Genomic DNA, 27,500 nt, shown 5'->3' with positions numbered 1-27,500 from the left:
GGGGAATAGAGAATCGAGAGAGAGACAGGGATAGAAGAGGAAGAGTTCGGGGAAAGGGAGGCGAGATGCGGGAGAGAGAAAATGCGGATGAAATGGAAGAGGGGGGAGTGGAGAGGGATGAGAGAGAGTGTTTAGAGGAACGAAGGTGAAGAGTGGGCGAGATGGTGGGTAAGATTGCGATAGAGGGAAAGATAATAAGGCAAGGGTGAGGGGCAGAGCTGATGATGTAATGTGAGTCGGTGAGATAAAGACGGTTTTGCCACTTGTTTAAGTCGACCATATTGACTGTTGACAGAGATCTTGGATCTTTTCAGAAAGATCTGAGCACAGAAGCGCCGACTTCTCGCAAATGAAGCAACGCTTATCCTCACTGCAATGTTCAAAGTGAGGGTACCATCCACATTCAATGCATTCGAAGACTCCAGCCTTCATTTGGAACACGATATTCGAGGCCACTCTCCTATCAAGAAGGGGTAAGCAATATCAGCGTACCTTCAGCAGGCAGCCGTGTGTTACTCCCCAAAATCACTGACGCCCACTCTCGCCAACGACCTGCGGCACCCCAAAATTTCCCACAATCCCACTTTCCCAGCACAGCCCTGTGTCAGTATCCAGAATTTTCACAATGGTCCACTTTCTCACTGCAGCCCTTTGTCAGTCCCCAAAATATTCCCACAGCGCCAGTCTCTCCCAAGGCCCAATATCAGTCCTCAAAATGCTGCCACATCTTCAATGTCTCCCCACAGGCCTGTGTTTTCTGCCTAAGTACTCAGACTCACCACTCCCACCACACAGATCAGTGTCAGTCCAAACTACACGGCCTGACTCTCTCCCCACAGCCCCGTGCCGGAACCCAAAATAATCCCACTGCTCAACCCTCTTCTTAGAGACCTGTGTCAATCATCAAAACACCTCCCGCTTCCCATGCTCTCCCCACGGACGTGTCTCAGTCCCCAGAGTACTCCCACTGAACTATTCTCTCCCCACAGATCTGTGTGTGTCCGCTATGTACACCCCTCCCTCATTCCCTCACCACAGACATGTGCTAGGCCCCAAAGTGTTCCCACTGCCTCACTCTCTCCCACAACCTGGGTCAGTTCCCAAAAGAGCTCTGCAGCTCCAGTCTCTCCCCACAGTCCCGTGTTAGTCCCCAAAATACGTGTACATCCCACTTTCACTCCAAGACCCCGCGCGAGTCCCCACGATAAACCCAATGCCTAGCCTTCTCCCTAAAGATCTGTGGCAACCACCAAAACACTCCCACTTCGCACTCTCTTCCCACAGCCCATGTCAGTTCCAACATTAATTCAACTGCACACACTCTACCAACAGACTTTGTCAATCCCCAAACAAAGCCAATTGCACACGCTCTCCATACAGCCCTTATCAGTCCGCAAACTAATATCAATGCCCACTCCTTCTTGCAAACAGCGTCAGTCCCCAAACTAATCTCACTGCCCACTCCCCTCTCGCAGACTGTGTCAGTCCCCAAACTAAACAGATTGCCCACTCCCTTCACTCAGCCTGCACCGATCCCCGACTCACTCTTTTCTCAGAAACTTGCAATACCCCAAATCTCACCCATAGTTGCATTTTCCAATCCAGTATGAACTGCCTTGGTCGCGGACAGATTTCTCAACAAAATTCTGTGAAAATAAATTACTATCATTAAAGTTTGAATTTAAGGAGCGTCACGTTACGTCTGACAAAGAGAGAGCGCGAAAGGATGGTGTGGAAGGAACTCTGTATCTCACACCAGTAGAATGTGATGGCAAGATACAGGGAGCCCCACTCTGTGTCTGAACCGGGGAGTGTGTAATGCGACGGTGTGGAGGGAGATTCACTCTGTGCCTGACCCCGGGAGTGTGTGATGGGACGGTGTGGTGGGAGATCACTCTGTGTCTGACACCGGGAGTGTGTGATGAGATGGTATGGAAGGGAGACCACTCTGTGTCTGACCACGGGAGTGTGTGATGGAACGTACTGGACGGAGACTCACTCTGTGTCTGAACCGGGGAGTGTGCGATGCCACGGTGTGGAGGGAGATTCACTCTGTGCCTGACCCCGGGAGTGTGTGATGGGACGGTGTGGTAGGAGATCACTCTCTGTCTGACACCGGGAGTGTGTGATGAGACGGTATGGGAGGGAGAGCACTCTGTGTCTGACCACGGGAGTGTGTGATGGGACGGTGTGGTGGGAGGTCACTCTGTGTCTGACACCGGGAGTGTGTGATGAGATGGTATGGAAGGGAGACCACTCTGTGTCTGACCTCGGGAGTGTGTGATGGGACGTACTGGACGGAGACTCACTCTGTGTCTGAACCGGGGAGTGTGCGATGCGACGGTGTGGAGTGAGCTTCACTTTGTGTCTGATCAAGGGAGTGTGAGTTGGGACGGTGATGCTGGAGCCTAACTCTGACTCTGAGCCCCGGAGTGTGTGATGAGACCGTATGGAGGGAGCTCAAGTAGATTCGATTTAGAGTTGCAGCAATGCAGATCGGCCTCAGTGTAGGATCTTTCAAACGTTGATATGTAATAAAGCCGGTCTTCATTTCTTTTTTTTTAAACTTTTTTTATTGCATTTTTAAATGGTTACAAAGTAAAGTATGAAAAAACAATGTATGTTACCCTTACCCCCTCCCTTAACCCCTCCCCCCTAACTGCCCTATAGAAAAAAAAGAGAAAGAAAGAAAGAATGCCTGGTTGTTGGAAGAACTCCACATGCTCCATGGAATTCGTAATAACTTTAATATGTATATTTATTTCTTTCCCCTAATAAGCAATTGTTTCATCTTCAGAGCATCTATATATTTAATCCTGTCTTTTGTAAATAAGGGCTCCAAATTTTCAGAAATGTTTCATATTTATCTCTTAAATTATAAGTATTTTTTTCTAATGGAATACAACCATAGATTTCTTTCTTCCAAGAGTCTATACTTAAATGTGTATCCGATTTCCAAGTAACTGCAATAGCTTTTTTGGCTACTGCCAGTGCAATTTTTATAAATTCTTTCTGATACTTATTTAGTTTGAGTTTCGGTTTTATCCCTTCAATATCACCTAGTAAAATAATATTGGATTATGAGGAAATTGTGTTCCTGTAATTTGTTCCAGTAAAAGTCTTAAATTTGTCCAAAAAGGTTGAATTTTAGAGCAAGACCATGTCGAATGTAAAAAAGTACCAGTTTCCTGGTTACATCGGAAACACTGATCCGATAAATTTGGATTTATTTTTTTTATTTTTTTGTGGTGTAATATATAATTGATGTAGAAAATTATACTGCGCTAATCTTAACCGAAGATTTATTGTATTTGTCATACTATCAAGACACAGTCTTGACCAATTTGTTTCTTCAATTTTAATATTCAAATCACTTTCCCATTTTTGTCTTGACTTATGCACTCCTTGTTTAAATACCTGTCTTTGAATCAAATTATACATACAAGATATATTTATTTTATTATTTCCTTTTTGAATTAAAATTTCTATTTCATTAGATTTCGACAATAACATTGTTTGACCTAATTTTTCTATTAAATAAGCCCTTAATTGAAAGTAACAAAATAAAGTGTTATTTGATATTTTATATTTATTCTTTAATTGATCAAATGACATTAATATACCTCCTTCAAAACAATTCCCTATATATCTAATCCCATTTTGAATCCAGTTATATAAAAGTTGATTGTCCATTGTGAAAGGAATAAGTCTATTTTGAATTAAAGATCTCTTTGCTAATAAAGATTTTTTTTGTCTCATCATCAACATTTATCTTATTCTATAAATCAATCAAATGTTTTAATATAGGAGATTCTTTCTTTTCCCGTATCCATTTAGATTCCCATTTGTATATAAAATCTTCTGGTACGTTTTCTCCTATTTTATCTAATTCTATTCTAATCCATGCCGGTTTATCTTTCTCGAAAAAAGATGCAATAAATCTAAGTTGATTTGCTTTATAATAATTCCTAAAATTTGAAAGTTGTAATCCTCCTGGATCAAATTTCCATGTCAATTTTTCCAACGATATTCTTGATATCTTACCTTTCCAGAGGAATTTCCTCACATATTTGTTTAACTCTTGAAAAAACTTCTGGGGTAATTGATTGGTAATGATTGAAATAAATATTGTAATCTAGGGAATATATTAATTTTTATAGTATTTACTCTACCTACTAATGTTATTGGTAATGCCATCCATTTTTCAAGATCTTCCTGAATTTTTTTCAAAAGTGGTAAATAATTTAATTTGTGTAAGATTTTTATATCATTATCAACTCTTATACCTAAATATTTTATACCATTTGCTGGCCATCTAAATTGAGTTATTAATCGACATTGATTATAATCTCCTTTAGTAAGAGGTAAAATTTCACTTTTATCCCAATTTATTTTATAACCCGATATTTTCCCATATTCTTCTCGTCTATAAGATAATTTGCGTAGTGAATGTAATGGATCTGTTAAATAAAGTAGAACATCATCAGCAAATAAGTTAATCTTGTATTCTTCCTGATTAACTCTGAAACCCTTAATATCTGGGTCCATTCTAATTAATTCAGCTGGTGGTTCTATTGCCAACACAAGTAAAGCAGGTGATAGTGGGCAACCTTGCCTTGTTGATCTTGTTAACTGAAATGATGTTGAAATTTGACCATTTGTCACTACTTTAGCTTTGGGATTAGTATTTAAGGTTTTAATCCATTTTATAAATGATGTTCCTAGTCCATATTTTTCCAGTACCCTAAATAAAAAATCCCATTCCAATCTATCAAATGCTTTTTCTACATCTAAAGCAACTGCCACACTCATTTCCTCCCTCTTTTGTGCTAGATGGATTATACTAAATAACCGAGTTACATTATCTGCCGATTGTCTATTTTTCATAAATCCTGTTTGATCCATATGCACTAATTTTGGTAAGCATTTAGATGATCTATTAGATAAGATTTTTGCTGTTATTTTATAATCGGTGTTTAATAAATAAATAGGTCTATATGATGTTGGTTTTAAAAGGTCTCTATCTTTTTTTGGCAACACTATTAAAATAGCTGTTGAAAAAGATTCTGGAAGTTTATGCGTTCTTTCCGCTTGATATATTAACTCCATAAAAGGAGGAATTAATAAATCTTTAAACTTTTTTATAAAATTCAGGTGGAAAACCATCTTCTCCTGGAGATTTATTACTTTGAAGTGATCCCAAAGCTTCTTCAACTTCCTTCAATGTAAAAGGCATACCTAATCCCTTCTGTTCTTCTGTATTTAATTTTGGAAGAGTTATTTGTGATAAAAATTTTTCTATCTTAACGTCATCATTCTTTGATTCTGATTCATACAACTCAGAATAAAAATTCTTAAAAGCCTCATTAATTTCTAGAGGTTTATAAGTAATTTCATTCACTTTTGTTCGAATTGCATTTATTGTTTTAGAAATCTGATCAGTTTTTAACTGCCATGCAAGAAATTCACCTAGTTCATAATATCTCTGTTTAGTTCTCATAATTGCTTTTTCTGTTCAATATGTCTGGAGTGTATTATGTTTTAACTTCTTATTAATAAGTTGCCTTCATTTTTCTTCTGTCATATTTCTTTGAGATTCTTTTTCTAATTTTATAATCTCTTTTTCCAATTGATCTATTTCTTTCATATATTCCTTCTTAATTTTAGAAGTATAACATTATCTGGCCTCTCAAATATGCTATCATTGCTTCCCACAATATAAATTTATCATCAACTGAATGTAAATTTGTATCTAAAAAGAACTGAATCTGCTTTTTCATAAAATCACAAAAATCTTGACGTTTTAGTAGAATTGAATTAAATCTCCATCTATAAATTGATTCCTCTTTATCTATCATTATCATTGTCATTATTAAAGGAGAGTGATCAGACAATATTCTTGCTTTATATTCCACATTTTTCACTCTATCTTGAGTATTTGTTGATAATAGGAAAAAATCTATCCTTGAATATGTTTTATGTCTATTTGAATAAAATGAATAATCCCTTTCTTTTGGATTGATTCTTCTCCATATATCAATCAAATTTAAATCTTTCATCAATGATAGAGTTAATTTTGCTACTTTTGATTTTGTAATAGCCTTTGTTGATCTATCTAAAACTGGATCTAAACAAAATATTAAAATCTCCACCTATTAATATTTTATCATGTGCTTTAGCCAAATTCAAAAAGACCTCCTATATAAATTTTACATCATTTTCATTTGGTGCATAAATATTCATAAGAGTCCATAGTTCTGAAAAAAATTGACAATGTATAATTAAATATCTTCCGGCCGAATCAATTAATATATTTTGTATTTTAATTGGTAAATTTTTATTAACCAAAATTGCAACTCCTCTTGCCTTTGAGTTAAGTGAAACTGCAATAACATTTCCAACCCAGTCTCTTTTTAATTTCTGATGTTCTATATCCGTTAAATGAGTTTCTTGTAAGAAAGCTATATCTATTTTCATTTTTTTTATTATATGTTAAAATTCTTTTTCTTTTTATTGGTCCATTAAGCCCACTAACATTAAAACTTAAAAAAATCAATAAATTAGTCATTATTTTTATTTATGTCACTCCAATCTATAATAATACCTAATCTTTCAACTTTCATTGCATCCTGGGAAATCTTTTTAGAAGTCACCATGTTGCTATGTGTGTCCCCACCAATCATCCAGGCAAAACAATAGAAGAAAAATAGAAAATAAAGAAAAAAACAAAATACCCCCTTACTAATGTTGTGAAAGAAAAAAAACACAACATTACCCCCCTCTATTGTACGGGTCATGGCAATCGCCATGATTACACACGTGAATCCCGTAGTAACCGATTCAAAGCTCCGCAGCCCCCCGCAACATAAAAAGTATATATTAAAAAACATACTATTCTCAATTAATATTTCTAAAATTTTACTTTTCTCCCTTATATCGTCCTTAAATGTCCATCAGTTCCATTTGCTTTCTCTGTCTTCGTCTTTAACCATTACATTTAGAAATCGCTACGTTTAATTAACGAAGAGATGGAAGGTTTTGTGCAAACACCTCCGCATCTGGATAATCAGAAAAAAATCTTTTTCCTTCCTCCAAAAAATTTATCAGTGTTGCTGGGTGACGCATTAAAAACTTATAACCTTTGTCCCATAAAACATTTTTAGCTGGATTAAATTCTTTCTTTCTCTTCAAAAGGTTATAACTTATATCAGGATAAAAAAGAACTGGTTTCCCTGCTATCATCAACGGACCTTTTCTACTTTTAGCACCCTGGGCAGCCGCCCTCAAAATCTTTTCTTTATCCTGGTATCTTAAACATCTTATCAAAATTGATCGCGGATTTTGATCATCTTGAGATCTTGGTCTTAAGGCTCTGTGCACCCTTTCAATCTCAATTAAAGTTTCTTCTCCCATTTCCAATTTCTCCGGAATCCATTTTTGAAAAAAAATTATTGGGTCTTCTCCTTCGGTACCTTCTTTAAGTCCAACAATTTTAATATTGTTGCGTCTACTAAAATTTTCAAGCTTATCAATTTTTCCCACGAGTTGTTTTCTTTCTGATGTCCAGGCATCATTATCATCTTCCATCTTCTTCATTCTTCCATCCATTTCTTCCATTTTGACGTCCAAATCTGTAATTTTCTTTTCCATTTTTTCCTGTTAATTTGTCATTTTATCAAACATAGCCTCCATATTTGTTATTGTTTTCTTTAATTACTTTTTGGTAACTTTTAATGCATTTAATTTATGCATTATTTGCCTCAAAATCTTTTTTGTATTTTCAGAGGAACTTTCATCTTCTTCTTCTGCTCCATCTTCGCCTGATTTTTCCAGAGAGTCCGCCTCTCTCTCAGACTCGATTCACTGTCGATTTCAGTCGTTGCTGGGTTTTGTAGTTCTGGTTGCTCTCTTTTGCGCATGCTCGTTCCTTTACGGTTGCGCAGTTCTCGTTGATCTTTTCCTTTAGAAATGGCCGATGCTGCCGCAGTCACCTTTTCTGTTTCACCGGTGCTGTGTTGTAACTGAGTCCGCGGTTCTTCAGTAGAAGTAGGCCTTGATTCTGTTCCAACTTGAGCGGTCTTCGCGGTAGCAGTTTTCTTCATCCTCTGTTTATGAGGCATAGCTTAAAACAATCCAAAGTAATTTATAAGTAACCTTAAAAAAGTATTAATTAACTTTTCTTCACTTAAACATTAATTTATTAACTTTTTTACGGGAGGGCTGGGTTCCAGCGTACCGAGCCTACGTCATCACGTGACTTCCCCCCCCCCCTCCTCCCCGGTCTTCATTTCTGATCCAGTCCTTGGAACAAGCATGCTCTGGAATTCAGGAACAAGGAACAGTGATTCTCCCTCTGCCCGTCTGGGAGTCAGTCATTGAATCGTTAACCCCTCCACACCGTCCCATCACACACTTGCGGGGCCAGACACAGAGTGAATCTCCCACCACACCGTCCCATCACACAATCCCGGTGTCAGACGCAGAGGGAATCTCACTCCACACCGTCCCATCACACACAACCGGTGTCAGACGCAAAGTGAACTTCCCTCCACACCGTCCCATCACACAATCCCGGGGTCAGACACAGAGTGAATCTCCCTCCACACCGTCCCATCACACACTCCCGGGGTCAGACACAGAGTGAATCTCCCTCCACACCGTCTCATCACACGCGCCCGGGGTCAGACACAAAGTGAATCTCCCTCCACACCGTCCCATCACACACTCCAGGGGTCAGACACGGAGTGAATTTCGCTCCACACCGTCACATCACACACTCCCGGGGTCAGACGCTGAGTGAATTTCCCGCCACACCATCCCATCACATACTCCCGGGTTCAGACACAGACTGAATCTCCCTCCACACCGTCCCATCGCACACTCCCGGTGTGAGACACAGATTGAATCTCCCTCCACACCGTCCCATCACACACTCCCGGGGTCAGACACAGAGTGAATTTCCCTCCACACCGTCCCATCACACACTCCCAGTGTCAGACACAGAGTGAATCTCCCTCCACACCGTCCCATCACACACTCCCGGCGTCAGTCACGGAATAAATCTCCCTCCACACCGTCCCATCACACACTACCGGTTTCAGACACAAAGTGAATTTCCCGCCACACCATCCCATCACATACTCCCGGGTTCAGACACAGACTGAATCTCCCTCCACACCGTCCCATCGCACACTCCCGGTGTGAGACACAGATTGAATCTCCCTCCACACCGTCCCATCACACACTCCCGGGGTCAGACACAGAGTGAATTTCCCTCCACACCGTCCCATCACACACTCCCAGTGTCAGACACAGAGTGAATCTCCCTCCACACCGTCCCATCACACACTCCCGGCGTCAGTCACAGAGTGAATCTCCCTCCACACCGTCCCTTCACACACTCCCGGGGTCAGACACAGAGTGAATCTCCCTCCACACCGTCCCTTCACCCACTCCCGGGATCAGACACAGAGTGAATCTCCCGCCACAGCGTTCCATTATACACTCCCGGGGTCAGACACAGGGTGAATTTCCCTCCACACCGTCCCATCACACACTCCCAGTGTCAGACACAGAGTGAATCTCCCTCCACACCGTCCCATCACACACTCCCGGCGTCAGTCACAGAGTGAATCTCCCACCACACCGTCCCTTCACACACTCCCGGGGTCAGACACAGAGTGAATCTCCCTCCACACCGTCCCTTCACCCACTCCCGGGATCAGACACAGAGTGAATCTCCCGCCACAGCGTTCCATTATACACTCCCGTGGTCAGACACAGAATGAATCTCCCCCCACCCCGTCCCATCACACACTACCGGTGTCAGACACAAAGTGAATTTCCCTCCACACCGTCCCATCACACACTCCCGGGGTCAGACACAGAGTGAATCTCCCTCCACACCGTCTCATCACACACGCCCGGGGTCAGACACAAAGTGAATCTCCCTCCACACCGTCCCATCACACACTCCAGGGGTCAGACACGGAGTGAATTTTGCTCCACACCGTCACATCACACACTCCCGGGGTCAGACGCTGAGTGAATCTCCCTCCACCCCGTTCCATCACACACTCTCGTGGTCAGTCACGGAATAAATCTCCCTCCACACCGTCCCATCACACACTACCGGTTTCAGACACAAAGTGAATTTCCCGCCACACCGTCCCATCACATACTCCCGGGTTCAGACACAGACTGAATCTCCCTCCACACCGTCCCATCGCACACTCCCGGTGTGAGACACAGATTGAATCTCCCTCCACACCGTCCCATCACACACTCCCGGGGTCAGACACAGAGTGAATATCCCTCCGAACCACCATGAGAGGCCTTGTTGAAAGCTTTTCAAATTCGAATAATACAATATCCACCCCGGGCTTCATCAATCAACCATTTTTCATAAACGATGTGATCAAGTTTGTAAACTATAATCTCACCCACACAAAGCCATTTTGCAAACCTCAAAAAAATATGCCTTTACCGATGTGAGTTGAGTCTATGAGTAAGAATTAATGTAAAGACTAATGCACGAGTCAACCATTTACCGGACGTACAAAAAAGCTGGATGAGCTCAGCAGGGCCGGCAGCATCAGTTGAAAAAAGCAGTCAATGTTTCTGGTCGAGAACCTTCGTCAGGTCTAAAGAAGCAGGGTGCAGGGGCCCTATGAAGAAGATGGCGGAAAACCAATCAGAGGAAAGATCAAGGGTGGGGAGGGGAAGCAGGGCGGGGTTAGGCAGGAGAGGAGAAGAAGGAATCTAAGGGGAAAGCACAATGGGTTGCTGACCCCACCAGACCACCACACCAGCCTCCGGAACCAGCATATTATCCTACGCAACTTCCGCCACCTTCAACAGGAGCCCACCACTAAGGACATCGTTCCCTCTCTACCCCTCTCTTCTTTTCGCAGGGATCGTTCGCACGCATCTATCCGAACTTCTCTTAAATATTGAAATCAAACTTGCATGCAACACTCATTCTGGCAGCTCGTTCCAACACCCTCACAACCGTCTGAGTGAAGAACTTTCCTTTCCTGTTCTCCTTAAACTTTCACCCATCATCCTTAACTCATGCCCTCTGGTTGTAGTACCTCCCAACCCCCATGGAAAAAGCCGACTTGCATTCACCCAATCACTGGGACTTCATCTGTGCAGGGGTGATCGATACCAAAGGGATGGTTTCCATCTTCACTAGAAAGGGGTGGTGGTCAGTATCCTGAGGTTCTGCGCTGTTTTTTCACCACACGTTTTCTGACAAACGATCATCGCAATTGGCAAACAAGAGGAAATCTACAGTTGCTGGAAATTCGAGCAACAAACTCAAAATGCTGGAGGAGCTTCGCAGGTCAGGCAGCATCTTTGGAAAAAAAAGTACTTCTCCTGTTAATGCTGTCTGGCCTGCTGAGTTCTTCAAGCAATTTGTGTGTGTAGACCATCGTACGTTATAGTCTGTAACTTCCTTTTGGAATTGAAGACAATTCGATGTGGCTGAACCGAGGCGAGATAGCCGATCCTTTGCTGAGAGCAAGGAAGACACAAGCTTCGATCGATGTCAGCGCCGTGCGAAAGCCAGTTGCAGGTGCTGAGGTTTGGGCAAGATTGAGTCTGTGTTTTACTTTAGTAGCAATGTTAGATCTGTGAAGGGAGCACTGGTCTGAACTGCCCAGAGAAATTACACTTGCCAATGGAACTGTTTTGAACGCTGACATTAAATTTCTTATAATGGTCTGCACGAATCCTAATCTCTGAAACTACTTCACGAGAATGAGCGTGAAGTCTGTTATTGCAACTACGGGGTAATGGGATCAGATTTAGCTAACTGTACGGACAATAGCTATGTCACCAGTAATATCACAACTTCTGCTGATGGCAGTTACAGAGTCGGCTGGCAGGCTGAACAAACGCTGTCAAGGGGTTATTACAATTCGGCATATGTAGTACCAAATAAATACCATCTGCCAGCGTTGAAGGATGAGGGAGACTGAGCAACGTTACTGGATTGCAGTGTTCCTGTTCTGGGACCGTGGATAGACAGAAAAAGCCAGAGAGAGCAGCACCGCCTAGTGGCCACATATTTTAATTCCACGTCCCATTCCCATTCTGATATGTCTATCCACGACTCCTCTACTATCACGATGAAGCCACACTCAGGTTAGAGGAACAACACCGCATATTCCGTCTGGGTAGCCTCCAACCTGATGGAATGAACATTGATTTTTCTAACCCGTTAATAACCTTCCTCCCTTTCTTAGCCCATCCCTGATTGATTTATTCCCCACCCTCCCTTTTTACGGAGACACTAATCTTACCTCCACTAATGCCCACTTTTAAGTACTCACCCTGGCATTTTAAAGCTGCACCTTGTCATATTTGATACTTGCATCCTGGGTAAGTGATTCTGCTTGTCTACTCCTCTCTGAGTTTTATAAACTTCTACCATTTCACCTGTCAGCCTCCTTCACTTCGTGGAAAACATTCCAAGTCAGTATGATCTTTCCTTGTAACTGAATCCCGCGGTCCAGGTAACATTCCTGTGAATCGTTTTTGCATCGTTTCAGCTTAACCACATCCTTCCTCTCGTGGTGACCAGAACTGCACAGGGTACTCCTGGTGTGGTTTCATTATTGATTTGTACAACTGTATTATGATGTCCCAGCTCCTCCCAAAGCCTTTTGCCGATGAAGGCAAGCATGACGTGCACCTTCTTCACAACCTTGTCTGCCTGTGTTGGCACCTTCATGAAATTATTTACCTGTACCCCAAGACTTTCTTTTTGTCAGCAATCCTCAGGAACCTATTATTCTCTGTCTGTGTCATAACCTGCTTTAACTTTCCAAAATCCATCATTGTGCATTTGTCTGACACTGTAACAAAACCTCTCTATTTCTCTACAGCAATAAATATCAATGAACCATTCACCTCTGAACCTTGGTCATATATGTTTTTATGAACCACTCACTACACCCATCTCTACTTTGTTGTGCAGGAGAACACATTGCCGCCTCTCTATTTCTCTCATTGACAATTTATCTCTACATAAATAATTGTCTGACTTTTGTTTCCTCCTGCTTCTCCGCATGCCATCACACTTTACCACATTAAGCTTCATTTACCAAGTATTCTTCTCACCAACTTCCTCCTGTCTTGTTGGAGAGACCAAATGTTCAATCACAACACGTCCCCTCATCACTTTCCCCATTATTGACACTGTGGATTCGGCACATTCTGCCCTTCCATCGGGTCATTAATATCAATAAGTCACTGATGATCCAGAACTGGTCCCTGGAAAACTCCACCAATTATATCCTCCTTACACGTTACTCTGTCTCAGTATGATAACCTGACTTCAATCAATATTAACACACTTCCTTCCCAGCACAGAGCTCTTGTCTTGTGCACTTGCCTTACATGTGGTAAATGCCCCTGAAAGTACAAAGATTCACTTCTCCAACTTCCACTATAAAGTCTCAAAACTCTGGTATCACACAGAATGCTGGTGGAACGCAACAGGCGAGGCAGCATCTATAGGGAGAAGGGCTGTCGAAGTTTCGTTCCGAGACCCTTCGTCAGGACTAACTGAACGGAAAGATAGTAAGAGATTTGAAAGTGGGGGGGGAATGCAAAATGTCAGGAGAAGACCGGAGGGGGTGGGGTGAAGCTGAGAGCCAGAGAGATGATTGGTAAAAGGGTTACAGAGCTCGAGAAGGGAAAGTATCATGGGACGGGATGCCGAGTGAGAAAGAAAAGGGGAGGGGAGCACCAGAGGGAGATGGAGAACAGGCAGAGTGATGCGCAGAGAGAGAAAGAAAAAAATAAAGGGAGAAAGGGGAAAAAAACTAAATATGTCAGGGATGGGGTAAGAAGGTGCATTAACGGAAGTTAGAGAAGTCAATGTTCATGCCATCAGGTTGGAGGCTAACCAGCTGGTATATAAGGTGGTATTCCTCCAACCTGAGTGTGGGGTGAAGAGTCTCGGCCCGAAACGTCGACAGTGCTTCTCCTAATAGATGCTGCCTGGCCTGCTGTGTTCCACCGGCATTTTCTGTGTGTTGTTTTAATATTCAGTAACCCAGGTTACAGGGTCCAAGACCAGGTTCCAGATGGACAGGGTGGTGAAGAGGGGTTTGGAACACTGTCCTTCAGTCAGGGCACCGAATATAGAAGCTGGGAAGAAATGGTGCAGATGTACACCACGTTGGTTTCGCCGTATTTTGCAAATAGTGTTTAGTTCAGGTCGCCCTGCTGTATGACAGACACCAATCAGCTGGAAAGAGTGCAGAGGAGATTTACTGGGATGTGACTGGATCTCAAAGGACTGAATTGTGAAAGGTGTTTTGGACAATTTTCCCCGGAATGTCAGAGAATGAGTGCTGGTATTGCAGAGGTGTATTGCAGTGTGGGTCGAATAAAACAGTCTTTCTGCCAGTGTTGGGGAATCAGGAACCGGAAGGCATTGGTGTAAGAGGAGATCTAATAGGAACCTGAAGGGCAACATTTCCAAGCACAGGCTGGTCAGCAAATGGAATGAGCTACTGGGGGAGAGATTGAATCAGGTACATTGAAGCAGTACTCGGACAGGCTAATGGGAAGGAAAGGTTTTGAAGGATATGGGTCAAAAGGTGGTAAATGGGAAAAGGACGGAGGATAACATTGTTCATAATATCGTTGTGAAGCGGTTACAGACCAGAAGCTCAGATGGGAATTTTGGTCAGTGAGGACCATTTGAGCTGAAGACTTGTTTCTGTGCTGTCTGAATCTGACTGTAAACCCTCTTGGTTTAGTTCAATGACATTAAACTTTTCTAAATGACTTGTCATTTCTTCACAGATTATAGACTCCAGTACAGTTACCTACTTTGTTTTCCTTTCTCTTCCACCCTTCAGCAATGGTTTTCAGCTCCACTAGGACCTTTCTGTAACAGTGATTTTTGACAGATTCCAATGTCTCTACTTTCTCTCCAGCCTTCCTGTGAAACCGTCTGGTGCAGGTCGTTGGGAACTGGATATTTTTGCTTTTAGTCCCATTAGTTTATCACCCCTGATGGTGATTGCTACACATTATGGCACAACATTGAAATGTCACCGTTAGATGTCTGTAGGATGTTTGCTGTGTCCCCACTGAAAACACTAATGGAAATTATTGAGTTAACTAATCTGTTTTTCCTTGATATTTTTATCTTTTGTCGCATCATGAGTTACTGGAAAAATCCCGACTGTTTTGTCCACCCTGTCGTTGCCTCTTTGTTTGTTCTCTGAGTTAATATTTACCTTGAACTCTTTTAACCACAGACTGTTGTTTGCTCTCTGTGATTCCTCTGTCTGATCGGGATAAATTTCGGCTTTAACGAACCTTCTCCTTAAACATCTGCCACTGCTCATATTCAGGATCCTTCACCGCAAGAACTCTCTGTAATACAACCTCTTTACACAGATTACAACTGAAATGACATGTTCCTGGGTAAATAAACTACTGTATGAAACTGTCTCTGACCATTCCACAAATTCCTCTTCCACTGTACCAGTTTGATTATTTTAATCAATAAACAAACAGAAGCAAACACACAGAGAATGTTGGAGGAACTCAGCAACCAGTCGACAGCTCGGGCTGCGAACCTTCATTCTGATTAAAGAGAAAGAGACAAAAGCCAGAATTAGGAGATGGGGGAGGAGTAGAAGGACAAGTGAGTGCGGCAGGGGTCTGGTTTCTTGAGGAACGATTATGTGAAGAGCTGAGTGACAGGCAGAAAAGGCAAAGAGATGAAGAGAAAGGAATCTAACAGGAGAGACGCAGGACCACGGGATTACACAAAAGAGATGGAGAGCCAGACAGAATTGATGAGGAGGACATGGCGGTGCGTGAGGGGAAGTGAAGGAGTAAAAAGCCACCAGAATGGGGCGGGGGGATCCGAAGGAACGCTGAGGTGGAGTGGGCGGAAGAAGCACAGGATATTCATTTCTTGAATTTGAAGAAATCAATGTTCATGCCGTCGAGATTGGAGGCTACACAATCGGAATATGAGTCGTTGCTCATTCAACCTATACTTGGCCTCATCGCAGCAGGAGAGGAGGCCATAGTCAGACATGCTGTTGATGGCCCTCCGCTGGTCAGGTTCGACCATGGATATTGTACCTTCGCGGATGAAAGTCAATATGCAAGTCAGGGTAGTACGATACATAAAGCAAGCTGTTGCCCATGCAGGGGTGAATGCTCTCCACGCAGCTGATGATTCCAGACCAATGGTCAAGACCGATGCAGTCAGGCACCAGAGGTGTCTCAGAATTAGCGGTGTGCATCGAAGTAGGGATGACCGTCTCTAATGACATTTGAAATATTTCTGTCACAGCCCAAGCTGTATCGACACTAACTTCCCTCAAGGTCCTAGGGGAAATCCTGACAGGACCCGAAGGCTTTTGCCATTTTATATTCGTTAAAAGCGCCAGTACTTCCTCTTTTTTAGTCATCATACTTTCCACAACTACTATACTTGTTTCCTTTATCTTACACGATACAATATCCTTCTCCTTATTGAATACCGAAGAAAATAAATTGTTCAAAATCGACCCCATCTCTTTTGGCTCCACATATAGCTGTCCACTCTGATTCTCTAAGGGACCAATTTTCTCCCTTACTATCCTTTTGCTATTGATATAACTGTAGAAACCTTTAGGATTTATTTTCACCATACTTGCCAAAGCAACCTCGTATCTTCTTTTAGCTTTTCTATTTTCTTCCTTAAGATTTATTTATATTCTTTATATTCCTCAAACACGTCATTTACACCATGCTGCCTATATTTATTATAGACCTTTCTCTTTTTCGAAATAATCTTCCAATGTCCCTTGAAAACCATGGCTCTCTCAAACATCTCACACTCTCTCATACCCGGACTCCAGCACCATCAATACTGGTTCCAAAGACCATGGAATGGCCCCGCCGTCGATCTCGGCTGCCACAGCAACCCAGGGCATATTCAAAATCCGGACTCCAGCATCATCAATGCCAGTTCCAACGACCATGGACACCTTCAACGCGATTGCGCAGTCCCCAACTGCGACTCCAGCCTTGAACACCAGGCTGGGTCTTCACGTGCAGCGGTTGTGACTCCTGTCTGACCTTCCCCAAGCACCACTCTGCAATCTCCTCTCCCTCAATCCAATCGTCAGCTCCTGGACCCTCAGAGGCTCCACCTTCCTCTCACCCTAATCCTCCCCTCTCCACCGACTTCACCAGCCTCTCACCGTGATCCCATCTCTCACCCGTGCCGGGTATTTACCATCCCCTCCGACATTCAACTCTCTGAGGCAGAGTGTTCTGTCCTCAGTAAAGACCTCATCTTTGTGCTCCTTCGCCCAAACCTCAGCGAGTTCGACGTACGCCATGATGCTGAACTTTTCTTCCGCCGGCTCCGTCTACGAGCCTAATTCTTCGGCAAGGACTCCCACCCCCACCGATGACCCGTCTTCAACCAAACTCCTCTTCATGGACACCCCGCTCTGGTCTTCTGCCTGCTCTGGATCTCTTTATTGCTAGCTGCTGACGGAACATCAACCATCTGGACTTCACCGCACCTTGTTCCACTTCCAACCTCACTTCTTCCGAACACTCTGCTCTCCGCTCCAACCCCAAACTCAGTATCAAGCCCGTTGATAAGGGGGCGCTGTTGTCGCCTAGTGTACTGACATCTACATGGCCGAGGCACAGCGACAACTCACTGATACCTCCTCTTACTTACGGCTCGATCATGACCCTACTAAGGAGCACCAGGCCACTGTCTCCCACACCATCACCAACCTTGTCAGCTCAGGGGAGCTCCTATCCCCTGACACCAATCTCATAGTTCCCACACCCCGTACTTCCCGTCTCAGCCTCCTGCACAAGATCCACAAACCTGCCTGTCCAGGTAGACCTATTGTCTCAGCTTGCTTCTGCCCGACCGGACTCATTTCTGCGTATCCTGACACTGTTTTATCCAACCTTGTTCAATCCCTTCCCACCTATGTTCGTGACACTTCTCATGTTCTGAATTTTTTCAGTGATTTTTAGTTCTATTGCCCCCCACTGCTTTATTTTCGCCATAGACGTGCAGTCCCTATATACCTCCATCCCCCACCAAGAAGGTCTTAAAGCTCTCCGATTATTTTTGGATTCCAGACCAAACCAATTCCCGTCTATCACCACTCAACTCCGTCTAGAGGAATTCGTTCTCACTCTCAATAATTTGTCCTTTGGCTCCTCCCACTTCCTCCATACCAAAGGTGCAGCCAGGGGCACCCGCATGGGTCCCATCTACGTCAGCCTTTCTGTTGGCTTTGTGGAGCAGTCCATGTTCCAAGCCTATACGAGTATCTGCCCCCCTCTTTTCCTTCGCTACATCGACGACTGCATTGGTGCTGTTTTCTGCACGCATGCTGAACACGTTGATTTCATTAACTTTCCCTCCAACTTCCATCCTGTTCTCAAATTTACCTGGTCCATTTCCGACACCTCCCTCCCCTTTCTTAATCTTCCTGTCTCCATCTCTGGAGACGGCTTATCTACACATATCTTCTATAAGCCGACTGAATCTCACAGCTACCTGGACTATTTGAATTCCCACCATGTCTCTTGCAAAAATGTCATCCCCTCTTCGCAATTCCTGCGTATCCGCCGCATCTGCTCTCGGGATGAGGCTTTTCATTCCAGGACGATGAAGATGTCTTCCTTTTTCTATATACCGTCTGGGCAGCATCCAACTTGATGGCATGAACATTGACTTCTCTAACTTTCGTTAATGCCCCTCGCCTTCTTACCCTAGCCCTGATTTAGTTATTCCCACCCCCCCCGCCACTTTTTGTTCTCTCTCTGTCCATCACGCTGCCTGTTCTCCATCTCACTCTGGTGTTCCTCTCCACCTTTCTTTCTCCCTAGGCCTCCCGATCCATGTTCCTTTCCCTTCTCCAGCCCTGTATCCCTTTTGCCAATCAACTCTCTAGCTTTTTGCTTCAACCCACCCGCTCAGGTCTTTTCTTATATTTTTGCATTCCCCCCTCCACCTCCTATTTTCAAATCACTATCTTTTCTTTCAGTTAGTCCTGACGAATGGTCTCGGCCCGAAACATCGACAATGCTTCTTTCTATACATGCTGCCTGGCCTTCTGCGTTCCACCTTCATCTTGTGTGTGTTTCTCGAATTAGCAGCATCTGCAGATTTCCTTGTGTTTACATTGATTTCTTACAATTTTAAAGGTAAGGTTGCTATTAATTGATACCAAATTATTCAAAGGAAAATGTTCATTCTTATGAAAATTTATTTTATGTCCTGAAAACTGGCAAAAACAGGAGAATGAAGGAAGTACGAAAGGTAATGAAGTCTTAACATTAAAAATATAAAGCAAAAGGTCATCGGCATAATGCAAAAGTTCTAAAGAAAGGACATATTTGACACAGCTTTGTGGACCAAGGAGCCTGTATTGTGCTGTTGCAATTCTATGTTCTCTATATTCCTATTCTACCTGTTTCCTCAACACTACATGCCCTTCCACGAATCTTTCTAACATCTGAAACTTGGCAACACAACCATCTATTCTATCATTTAAGTCATTATATACAGCAAAAAAAAAAAGAAGTGATCCCAACACCGACCACTGCGGAACACCACTGGCCACTGGCAGGTAACCGGAAAAGGAGCATTTTATTCCCAATTGCTGCCTCTTACCAATCAGCCAATGACCTAACAATGTTAATAACATTCTAGTAATAACGTGGGCTCTTACTTTGGTAATCAGCCATCTGTGTGGTAACTTGTCAAAGGCCTTCCTAACGTCCAGATAAACAAAATCTGCTGCATCCCATGTATCTATCCTACTTGTATTCTCCTCAAAGAATTCCAACAGGAAGACGTGAATTATTCAAAGAGTAAATAAATAGACTAAGCTCAGAGATAGTGCTTAGCCGATGACGAATTATTTTGACACAACTAAAGCATCCATTTATCACTGACTGAAGAGTCGTGGAAGATTGAAGATTGTCACCATCCAGACTTTAGGTGATCCTAACCCTCTGTGCAATTCCCAATCTACAATACAAGGTCAGCAATATTCATTTGTTACTGAAAGCTTGGAGCCATAAACATGGAATAAAATAAACATTTAATATTGAATCGGATAGAAAACCTGATTCATAAAGGTTTGGATACAGGAGGAAGTGGTTTATGATGAATGTTAAATTGTGCCAATGCTTAAAATAAGGGATAGCAAAAAATAAAGGCCTGAAAGAGGACCACAAGCTTTAGGTTTGGAGGCCATTGTGCCTCAATGACCCTGAGTTCTATGTTGTCTGGAGACACGGGCTTCCGCTTTGGCTCTCGGCAGTATCAGCCGTACCAAATAGGTTAAAAAGTAGAGGCCAGGCTAAGAGAGGTCCACGGGTCTGGGCGTTCAGCCAAGGAATAACAACTCTGACTGGTAAGACCAAACTGCTCCAGAAACAGCAATGAAGAATTATTCTAGATCTGAGTGTAATGCTTCTCCTCAGTCTCCACGTGGGATGTGTACTGGACTGCACTGAAACCCAAGAGGAAGCTACTGACATGGTGAAGAAAGCCCTGACCACGGCCAGAGAAGAAAGACATTTATTTCTGCCCTAACTGTCAGTAGTGTAATTGGCAGAAAATATAAATAAAATAGTTGCACTTGGACTTTTAGCATTTTTCATTCTCAAATTATAACAGCTCAGAAGTGGTAGTCGGATGCAGCAAATTGAAGTACTTTATTACACAGAAGGAAACAACTCCAATGTCATGATGAACATCCTCTTATCATTAGTCGTGTGCTCTGAATCATTCACCAGGAAATGCTGATGGATATTTGCCATACACACACATACTCATTGCAGAAATCAAAATCATATTTCTGGAGGTGTATTTCCTCAGCATCAGCTTGGCCTACAATTGAGACTAGATACAATTGGAAAGGAAGCTGAAATGTTTTCTCTGGAACACCAGAGACTGAGGCGGGATCAGATAAAAGTTTATAAGATTAAAAGAGGCACAGATAGATTAGACGGGGAGTATCTGTTTCCCGGGGTTGAAATGTCAAATACCCAAGGGTAGGCATCTAGAGTGAGAAGGCATGGGTTCAAAGGGCACATGAGAGGTAGGCTTTTGACTCAGAGAGTTGTGGATGACTGGAATGCATTGTTCTTACGAGCTCTTAACAGATCTTTACTTACCAAACGGTTGCATGCTGTGTTCTGGACAGCTATGTGGGAATATGCATCTCAGACTTTCGCACATATTTTCCTGTGAATTGACAAGAAACAAAGAACAGTGAATTCAGCTTGCAGCTCCGTTATCTCAGACTATTGAATTTGTTGCCCATGGAAGAATTCCACAGCATGCTTTCTGGAGTGCTGTTGCACTGAAAAGGGTTCAGGTATGAGGACAGGTGACAGAAAATAGTTGAGAGAATAACACACCCCAATCCTCATGGAGGGATCAGAAATTAAATGAGGGAGCTAAGTTCCTGGGTGTGAATATATCCGAGGACCTAACCTGGACCCAACATATTTATGCTGTTGTAAAGAAGGTATTTCGGCGGCTATATTTCAATAGAAATTTGAGTAGATTTTGAATGTCACCAAAAACGCTATACTTTCTTGGAAGCTTGACAAAATTTGACATGTTAGCTGAAACATTTACAAATTTCCACAGATGTATGTTAGAGAGTATATTGACTGGTTTTCTCGTGGCCTGATATGGAAACATCAATGCCATTGTACGGAAAAGCCTGTCAGTAGTAGTAAATATGACCCAGTCCGTCATTGGTAAACCAAACCCACTAATCCCTCCTACCTAAACCATGTCCAAATCCCTCCATCTTCCTGCATCAGATCACCTCTCAGTCTCTGGAGTTGCAGTGAAAACAACTATTTTATTACCCCTCTTGTGATAGTACACACCCTTTAACTGAGGCAGCATCCTGGTAAACATACTCTGCACCCTCTACAGAGCCTCCACATCCTTCCAAGTGTGGGGCCACCAGAACTTTATGCAGTGATCCTGACGTGGCCCAACGAGAGTTTTACCAAGTGGGAACATGAATTTTGAACTCAATACCTCGACAAATAAATGAAAGCATTCTGTAAGCTTCTCTGAAGCAACATATCAACCTGTGTAGCTACATTCAACTAGCAATGAATGGGGATGCCATGATCTCTGCTCAGCAACACTCTAAAAGACCTTGTCCATAACAGCGTTCTGTCTCTTTGCATTTGCCCTGCAGAGTTGCAGTTCCTCACATTTCTCTGGGTCAAATTCCATCTGCCATTTCTCAGCCTATATCTGCAACTGATCTATATTTTGTTGTATTTATTGCCACTCCCTTGTACTATCCACAGCTCCGTCAATCCTGGTATCATCTGCTAATTTACTAACGAATCCATCTACATTTTCATCCAGGACATCTAGAGACATTACAAGCAGCAGAGGTCCCATAATAGATCGCTGTGAAACTCCACTAATCGAAGACCTCCAGCTCCAATGTTTTCCTTCAACCACTCCTCCTGTCTCTTATGCGAAAGCCAGTACTGACTCCAAACAGCCAATTCCCTGCCAACCACATGCATCTGAATTTTCCGGATTACCATCCAAAAAGACTTTGCCCAGCGCCTGAGTAAAATCAATGTAGATACACGCACTGCCTACCCTTATCAAGCTCTATGTAAATAGCTTCTATTTGGATAAACAAGTTTGCCAAGAATAATCAATTGAAGGTGACCATGAACAAACAGGTCCTGACTCAGTGTCGTCAGTTGGGGGTCGTATGTGCGCACTGTCCCTGGGATCAAATCCACATATTTAGACATCAAAGTTAACACTATTGCTGCCAGAAGAAGTGAGAAACAAGATACACTTAAACATCATCCATAACATTTCCAATCTGTTGAACCCATTTCCCTGCAATTTAGTGAAAGACTGTCTATAGCCGTAGTTATGTGTCTTGTCAGGACCTCAGTCCGAGCATGATTCAGCTGTACCCTGTCCAATCAAATCATCTCCATTCCTCCCCAAAAGTGGGACCAAAGTATCATGAATATCAGCAATCTTCCTCCAGTCTTTGAGGCACACTTTTAACTCCCTAATCTAATTGATCCTGTAACAAGCGCACGCACTTTACATAACAATGCAGAGTATATTAACCTTTTGATTCTGATTCCTATATTTATTTCTTAGCTGCTTAGCAGTCACTTTTCAGTGGTTAACCTATTTGCTGGACTCACCTGGACCAGGACCACTGATCATTTTTTTTCTCCCACCCCAAATTCCTCCGCAGTTCAGATGTGATGCCCCAAATCTATTATTTACTTATTTATTGAGATGCAAGATGGAACAAGGACTTCCATCCCCTCAAGCTGCGCCACCTAGTAAACCAAGGTACAAGCTGTGTAATCACAGGACAATTTGTAATGATCAATTCCCAAGCCTATCGGTCTTTGAACCGTGAAAAGAAACTCGATCAGTCGGGAATATCCCAAGCTTTCCACTCAGTGGATGTAAAGAGACTCCGAGCATGATGGGACTGGAATTGTTCTCCAAACTCCGGAACGTCCCAGTCGCCCCACTCTTTGAGAAATGTGAAAGGCAGAAGATAGGAAAGAAGGGGCCAGATAATCAGACTTTAGTGGTAGGGACGATGTTGGAGTTGATTGTAAAGGATGTGGTTTAGGGATTCTGGGAGGCACGAATAGCTTGTCGGAGGCATGGTTTCCTTGAGAAAACCATGCCTGACTAATCTGTTGGAATTCTTTGAAGAAAGAAAAAAATAAGATAGACAAATATGTTGATGTTGTGTCGATATAGATAAGTTGATGTTGTGGACATAGATTTTCAGAAGGCTTTTCACAAGCTGCCACACATAAGGCTGTTTAACAAACTATAAACCCATGGTATTATTGAAAAGATACCAGCACGGATTCAAGAAGTGCTGCTTACCAGGAGGAAAAGAGCGGGGAGAATGGGATCCTTTTCTGATTCATTACCTTGACTATTGGTGTTCCTCATGGCTTTGTGTTGTGACCAATTTTTTTTTATTATATGAGAATGATTTGAATGATGGGATTGATGGACCTGATGGAATTGATGGCCTTGTTGCAAAGTTTGCAGACGATACAAAGTTAAGTGAATCGGCAGTAGATTTGAAAGAATAGGGAAGATACAGAAGAATTCGACACATTAAGGGAATGGTCAAATAAGTGGCAGATGAATCCAATGTTGAGAGGTTTATGGTTGTAAACTTTGTTAGAAGAAATGAAAGTTTTACTGCTTTCTAAATGGAAATAAAACATAAAAATCTGAAGTGCAAAAGCATTTGGGATTCCTGTGCAGCATTTGAAAACTTAATTTGTTGGTTGATTCTGTGGTCAGGAAGGTAAATGCCGTGTAAAATTTTATTTCAAGAGAATCAGAATATAAAACCGAGGATTGAATGTCTTGTAATATGAAGAGCATTTAGAACATAGAACATGGAAAACTTCCTGCACAATGCAGGTCCTTTGGCCCACAATGGTTTACCGAACATTTTTTTGAATTTTGAATTTACCCCGGATTACACATAGCCCTCTATTTTTTCTAAACTCCATGTTCCATCCCAGGAGTCTCTTCAAATACCCTATTGTATCCTCCTGCACCATTCCACAAACTCATCACTCACTGCTTAAAATACGTACCCCTGACATCTCCTCTGTATCTACTTCCAAACACCTTCAAAATGTGCCCTCACACATTAGCCTTTTCAGCCCTGGGATAAGACCTCTGACTATCTGCACAAACAAAGCCCCTGATCATCTTATACACCTCTATTATGTCACCACCCATCCTTCGTTGCTCTGAGAAGAAAAGGACAAGATCATTCAATCTATTCTCAATGGGCATGCTCCTCACTACCGGGACCATCCTCGTAAATCTCCTCTGCACCCTCTCTGTAGTCTCCACATTCTTCCTTTTGTGCAGCGACCAGAACTGGACACAGTATTCCAAGTGGGGTCTGACAGGGGTACTATATAGCTGCAATATTAACCTCTCGGCTCTTGATCTCAATCCCACAGTTGGTGAAGGCCAATGCACCGTATGTCTCATCAACCACAGTCAACCTGAACAGCAGCTTTGAGTGTCCTATGGACTTGGACCCCAAGATCCCTCTGTTCCTCCACACTGCCAAGAATTTTACTATTAATACTATATTCTGACATCATAATTCACCTACCAAAATGAACCACCTCACATTATCTTTGTTGAACTCCATCTGCCAACTCTCAGCCCAGTTTTGCACCATATCAATGTTCTGCTGTGATATCTGACAGCTTTCCACACTATCCACAACACGCCCAACCTCTGTGACATCAGCAAATTTACTAAATCCTCTTCCACTTCCTCATCTAGACCATTTATAAAAATCAGAATGAGAAGGGCGTCTAGAACAGGTCCCTGAGGCACACGACTGGTCGCCGAACTCTATGCAGAATATGACTCGTTTAAAATCACACTTTTCCATCTGTGGGCAAGCTAGTTCTGGATGCTCAAAGCAATGTCCCTTGGATCCCATGCCTGCTTAGTTTCTCCATAAGCTTTCCATGGGATATCATATGAATTGCATTACTAAAGTCCATATACACTAAATTTTCCGCTCTACCTTAATCAATATATTTAGTTACATCCTCAAAAAATTCAATCAGACTCGTAAGGCACAACCTTCTTTGACAAAGCCATGCTTTTAATTTATAATCATATTATACCTCTCCATATGTTTATAAATTCGACCTCACGGGATCTCTCCACCAAAGTACTAACCATCAACTGAAGTAAGACTCACTGTTCTTCAATTTCCCGGGCTAACTCTGCTTCCTTTGTTGAATAATGGAACAAGATCTGCAACACTCCAATCCTCCGGAACTACTTCTGTCCCCATTCATGAAGCAAATATCATTGCCATGGGCTCCACCCCTCGCCTTCCACAGTCGCCTGTGTTCCATTCACACGTATCCCCCGGCACTCTTTATTGGTCCTATTCTCTCACGTCTTATCCCCTTGCTATTCCTGTCCTTGTAGAATGCCTTGGGGTTTTCCTTTATCCTGCTCATCAATCCTTCACCTGGCCGCTTCTGGCCTCAATCTTCTAGATCTCAATCATTATCTAGTCTTTCGCACCTTTCATGAGCTTTTGCTCTCCTCTTGATTAGAGTTACAACAGCATTTGTACCCCATGGTTCCTGTCCCGTACCATCCTCTCCCTGTCTCATTAGAACACATCTCTTCAGGAATCCACACAAACATCCACTGAACATTTACCACATTTCTGCCATACATTTCCTGATAACATCTGCTCCCAATTCAAGCTTCCACGTTCCTACCGGATAGCATGATATTTCCCCCTACTCTTATTAAACGTTTTCCTAACTTATCTGTTCCTATCTCTCTCCAATGTTATGGTAAAGGAGATAGAATTGTGATTTCTATCTCCAAAATGCTCTACAACTGAGAGACCTGACACCTGACTAGGTTCATTTCCCAATACTCGATCAAGTACAGCCTCTCCTCATGTAGGCTTATCATCATATTTTGGCAAGAAACTTTCCTGAACCCGCCTAACAATGCCACTCCATCTGAACCCCTTGCTCGATGGAGATGCTAATTAACATTTGGGAAATTAAAATCGCCCACTAAGTCAACCCTGTTATTATTGCATCTTTGATGTCCCTGTCATCTGAGTCACAGGGGCAGACTCTGTGTCAGAAGTGCCACCATAGTTGCTTCCCCCATAGACTGTCTCCCCCAACAGTACTCTGCATTGTTTTCAAAGCATTTTCATAGCACCAGACATGTTAGACTGCCACCAACATAATAGTACCCTCACCCCATAACCAACATTTCTACTTCATATCCAAGATCCACAAACCCGCCTGGTTCAATGAATTTCTCCCAGAGCCATGAACAGTGAGATCTCTTCCTAAAGGTAAATGCCTTTTCAAAATACACTTGGCCTCTGTTTGTTAACCCTGATTTTTCCAGAGCCCAATTTATACTCAAAAGTATCAGAGGCAAAGTGGATCTACCTCAGCCTGCACAGGTGAATTTGACTTTCCTCCACTTCTGTAATTTGTGCATTGTTAACCTGCACCGACAAACACACTAGCTCAACAGGTTCAGTAATTCAAGTTCAAGTACAGACAACCAAATAAAGAAATGTTCCTCCAAACCATGGTGCACTCAGAAAACATATACCCACAAAGCACAGCACATAAAACACACCATTGTCACAAATAAATGGCTAAAATAAAATTCACAATACATGCAGTGGGCAGCACGGGTGAATTGTAAAGAGTAAACAGTAAACAATAAACAGCTCACATTGCTCGTGATGAGACCTTGGTGGTGCGAGGATATTTATTAGGTTCTCAGCCTGAGGGAAGAAGCTGTTACCCAGTCTGGCAGTCGTAGACTTGATGCTCCAGCATTTAATTCCTAA

General features: G+C 42.7%; 1 long non-coding RNA gene across 2 annotated transcripts; it reads right to left on the bottom strand.

Moving 5' to 3' along the window:
- Positions 1 to 369: 369 nt before the first annotated feature.
- On the bottom strand, positions 370 to 27,500 carry LOC132386559 (uncharacterized). Of its 2 annotated transcripts, XR_009509592.1 has the most exons (4): positions 27,383 to 27,500; positions 21,211 to 21,280; positions 1,582 to 1,646; positions 370 to 460 (listed from the first exon to the last, which is right to left on the bottom strand). It is a non-coding gene; the product is annotated as an uncharacterized LOC132386559 (long non-coding RNA). The 2 variants fall into 2 exon arrangements; XR_009509591.1 differs by lacking the exon at positions 370 to 460 and having other exon boundaries at positions 1,510 to 1,646.

The sequence above is a fragment of the Hypanus sabinus genome, unplaced genomic scaffold, assembly GCF_030144855.1.
Source record: "Hypanus sabinus isolate sHypSab1 unplaced genomic scaffold, sHypSab1.hap1 scaffold_1209, whole genome shotgun sequence".
NCBI lineage: Eukaryota > Metazoa > Chordata > Chondrichthyes > Myliobatiformes > Dasyatidae > Hypanus > Hypanus sabinus.
Note: the sequence above shows the minus strand (reverse complement) of the source record. Positions and strands in the feature narration are given on the sequence as shown.